This window comes from Sciurus vulgaris (genome assembly GCF_902686455.1).
Source record: "Sciurus vulgaris genome assembly, chromosome: 15".
Lineage (NCBI taxonomy): Eukaryota > Metazoa > Chordata > Mammalia > Rodentia > Sciuridae > Sciurus > Sciurus vulgaris.
The window spans coordinates 457,542-462,557 of NC_136476.1; the positions used below are offsets into that span (position 1 = coordinate 457,542).

Genomic DNA, 5,016 nt, shown 5'->3' on the forward strand with positions numbered 1-5,016 from the left:
AGGTCATTACTATCTCCATAAGCAAGGAGAGTTAGCTCCCTTCTGAGGAGCTGGAGTAACCAGTATCATGAAGGGTAGGGATAGGGATGCTGCTCCAACCACTAAAGATGGGAAAGCAACTCCTTCTGTCAAAATAAATTCAACAGAATGGAAGAGTTTGATATCCCCATCCTCTTTGGGGTCTTCCTATATATGTCTCCATCCCCTCATTCTTTTCTAAGCAGCACCCTTGCATTAACTGCAATCTCCCTTCAAGACTGAGAGTTAAACTTGCATCTTAATTCAGCCACTTACAGGATAAGATTTGTGTTTGGTTTTAGTCAACCTGAGCTCTATGACTACAAGAGAGGTGATTCTCCAGAGCACTAAGCAGTCTTAGATTAGTTATGCTCATCTGTAGCTATTCCTTCTCCTTTGTTATTTTGTCCAGTGAAGCCAGAAGCAACCAACCAACATCATTATATTCCTTTGTTTTCCAGAAGTGTTCAAAAGTATAATGTATAGAGTCACTAAATTACTTGCTTCTTACAAGCAGTAAATTAGGAGCATCAAATGCATTTACTTTGCAAATCTCTTTAAACAGTTCACACGTGGATTATCAGAGCTTTCTGTACCACCAGCAGAAGAGACTTTAGCAAATTTATAGGTCTACTCAATTTAGGGATCCAACTCCAGAAAGCACAAAACCAACTAAGAAAATGCATCCTTACAATTCTGTTTCTCTAGAGCCACTTTTAGTATCAAAATCTTTATTAGTCAGAGTTCTCTGGGGGAATAGAATCAACAGGATGTATGTACATGTACAATTATAAAAAGGGAATTTTTTAGACTGACTTATAAGATAGTACCACAGTGGTCATCTACTGGCTGGAGAGATGGCGGAACCAATAGATGCTCAGTTCAAGAAGCTGTAGCCTCAGAACAAGGAAGACAATCATGCAGCCCAATCTAGGACTCAAGACCTGGAAACTTCCTGAAGAGTCACTGATCACAATCCTCTTTGGAAGAGTTAAAGAGCTGAATTCTGATGTCCTCAGGCAATTGCAGCAGTAATCTAAGCACCCAGTCAAGAACAGAGCTTGCACAATAGTTAAACTATGAAACCAACCTAGGTGCCCTTCAACAGATGAATGGATAAATGAATGTGGTATATATACATGGTGGAATATTAGCCATAAAGAAGAATGAAATTTTGGCATTTGCCAGTAAATAAATGGAACTGGAAAATATCATGCTAAGAGAAGCAAGCCAATTCCAAAGACCCAAAGGCCAAATGTTTTCTCTGATATGTGGATGCTAATTCACAATAAGGGTGGGGGTAGCTAGGGAAGAACAGAGGTGCTTTGGATTAGAGGGAAGTGAAGGGAGGGGAGTAGGTATGGGGGTAGGAAGGAGAGTATTATTACCTTATGTACATATATGATTACATGACCGATGTGATTCTACATCATATACAACCAGAAGAATGAGAAGTTATATTTCATCTATGTTTGATGCATCAAAATGCATTCTACTGTCATGTATAAGTAATTAAAAAAAAAAAGAATAGGGCTTGCATCTGCTTCTGCTTTCTTATTTGTTCCATTAAGGTCCCCAACCTATTTATTGCACTGTATGGCTCACATTTAAGGCCCCCTCAGTTTGTCATATGCTGATTGACACACCCTGATGGTTCTTAATCTTAGGCATATTTGATTTCAGTCAAGTTGCCAATTCAGATTAACCATTACATCATGTAAAATTTGTTTGAACAATGAAACAAATTGTTCATTTTGTTGCATTGAAACAAAATAAGCTAAATATATTGTTGAATGGTGGAAAATAAAGTACTAAGTAGGATATAACATGCTACCTTCTGTGAATAATCAGACAATAATAATATTTATTCTTAAATGCAGGAACAGTTCTAAAGAGATGCATGAGGGAGTGGCCTTGTCCTGAGCCTTTTTCTTTCTTCGTGTAGACACCACCCCGCTCCCATCAGCCTCCTGCCTGCCATCTTCGTGAAACCAAACACGAGGCCTTCAATTAAGTTTGCAGAGTTCTGATGGGGAGATATTTGAAGTTGATATAGAAATTGCCAATCTGTGACAAGACCAGGTTGGAAGATTTGGGAATGGATGAGGAAGGAGATGATGACCCAGTTCCTCTACCAAATGTTAATGCAGCAATATTTAAAAAGGCCATTCAGTGGTGCACACATCACAAGGATGACCCTCCTCCTCCTGAGGATGATGAGAACAAAGAAAAACGAACAGATGATATCCCTGTTTGGGACCAAGAATTCCTGAAAGCTGACCAAGGAACACTTTTTGAACTTCTTCTGACTGCAAACTACTTAGACATCAAAGGTTTGATTGATGTTACTTGCAAGAATGTTGCCAATATGATCAAGGGGGAAACTCCTGAGGAGATTCACGAAATCTTCAATATCAAAAATGACTTTACTGAAGAGGAGGAAGCACAGGTATGCGAAGAGAACCAGAGGTGTGAAGAGAAGTGAAATGTTGTACCTGACACTGTAACACTATAAGGATTGTTCCAAATACTAGCTGCTCTGCTCTGTTTATAATTGTTAATATTAGACAAACAGTAGACAAATACAGCAGCAATCAATTGTATTAGCATACTGTTGTCCTTATTGCATGTGTAGATGGAGTACAGACTCTAAACTATGGCTGAATTTCTTCTAGTATGAGAGAAAGTTTCTTTTTTCTTTACTCTTTATAAAACTGAACTGTGGTTCTCTGTTAAAAAAAAAAATCTACCTTAAGTAATTTAACAGTAGATTTTAAGTGGAATGAAATAGGAGAAAGATTTTGCTGAACACCCTTCTGTATTTGGGGCAGTAGTATTGAACTATGTGACTTTGTTCCTTATTATAAAATTTATCACTAAAATATTTTACATAAAATAACACTGAATAGCAAATACAGCATAAAGTAAAATATTCATGTCTCTGATGCATCACCCACTCATCCCAATGCCAAATATAACTGTTGACACTTTGATACATATTCTTGTGGGCCTTCTTTTTAAGTAAAACTTTGTTTATAAAAACACACAAAGGCACTAGAATCTACATAACAGAGAACAGTCAAACGTTGGTTTTGGGAATTGGCTTATTTCACTTAACATAATAGTCTCCAGATCCATCCATTTTTTGGCAAATGTCATGAAATCATTCTTTTTTATGACTGAGTAATATTCCATTATGTATATGTAGATGCTAACACAAACAAGAGAGGGAAAGGAGGAAGTAGATTAGACAAAGGGGAATGAAAGGGAGTGAGACAGAAATAGGAAAGACAGTGGAATGATTCTGATATAACTTTCCTATGTATATATATATGAACACACCACAGTGAATCTCTACATTATGTACAACTACAAGACTGAGACCCTAATTAGAAAAAGATATACTGCATGTCTGTATAAATAAGTCCAATTATACTGTATTGTCATGTATTACTAAAAAGAACAAGAACAAAAGAAAAATACATAAAAATAATAAAATAAAAAAACACAGAGATGTGTTTTTGTGCTGGAAAATGGATGGAGTTAGAGAATATTGTGCTAAGTGAAATAAGCCAAATCCAAAAAACTCAAAGGCTGAATGTCTTCTCTGATATGTGGAAGATAATTCACAATAAGGTGGAGGGATAGGAAAGAATAGAGTTACTTTATATTAGGTAGAGGGGAGTGAAGGGAGGGCAGGGGGCATGGGGGAAGGAATGATAGTAGAGTGAAACAGACATTATTACCTCTTGTACATGTGTGACAGCATGACTGATGTGATCCTATAGTATGTATAATCAGAAAAATGAGAGGTAACACTCCATTTATATATGACCTATCAGAATGTATAAATGCATTCTGCTGTCATGTACAACTAATTAAAACAAATAAAATTTTAAAATTAAATAAGCAAATAAATAAATAAAATATATTGAGTTTCACTAAACCATCCCCCTCACCCCCACACACACAGAGATGTAACTTCTAAATTTATTTTGACATTTAATGAGATCATACAATGGATAATGTTCTGGAATTTGCTTTTTGCACTCACTGGAATGTGCTGGGCCTCTTTACATGTTTATACATGTGTAATCATATTTAAATGTTCCCCTATTGATAAGCATTACTTAAAGTTTTTAATTTGGAGGGCATATAATATCCATGTTTATGAGACTACTTTTGTAGAATGGAAGTGAATTTACTTGGGCCAAGAATATGAACATTCAAAAAGTGTTGAACATTTCCCAGTTACTGGACCAAAAAAATTGCATCAATTTCAAGAGCAGCCACAAGGCCCCATTTCACACTCTCACCTGCCATAAATATCATCAGTCTTTCTTAACTTGACCATCTTGGACCATGGGAAGGGCAGAGTATTTTCTGGGTTTTGTCTCCTGCTCACAGTGTCTGAGAACAGAAAAAGTCATAAGGGAAAATGTAGGAAGGAAGCAGGCTTCCCCTCTCACTCCTTGACCAGAATGGTTTTACCACATACTAGAAGAGGCATCAATGTTCAAGATACAGTTTGGGAACTGAAATGCTTTGGAGGGCCCTGAAGTAAAGTGCAAATAAATGCTGGAGAGAATCTGTAGAGAATGTCAAGGACTCTGGGGACAGGTGGGTGCATATCTTATATAAAGGCATTTACATTTTATAAAGTGTTCAACATTATGCAGATTGTCAGTGGATTAGAGTTGACCAACAGTTGTCATTACTGATCTGTACAGTCTTCTTTTTTCTTTTTTAAATTTCTTTTTTAACACATATATACGTGTATGTATGTGTGTGTATATATATACGTGTGTGTGTATATGTATATGTGTGTGTGTATATATATATATATACACATTGTACACACATATTGAAATGTCACTATATATCCCACAAATATATAAAGCATTATGTACTAAGTAAAACTATATAGTATTTTTGGGATATATAGTGACATTTCAATATGTGTGTACAATGTGAAATGAGTAAATGCCAAACATACAG

The 5,016-nt window shown here is 36.2% G+C and overlaps 1 pseudogene across 1 annotated transcript; it reads left to right on the plus strand.

Annotated features, from left to right (window-relative positions):
- Window positions 1–875: 875 nt before the first annotated feature.
- LOC306644926 (S-phase kinase-associated protein 1-like) lies at window positions 876–2,503 on the plus strand (annotated as a pseudogene). The gene is made up of 2 exons: window positions 876–910; window positions 2,034–2,503. The product of its transcript is annotated as an S-phase kinase-associated protein 1-like (transcript).
- Window positions 2,504–5,016: the final 2,513 nt, after the last annotated feature.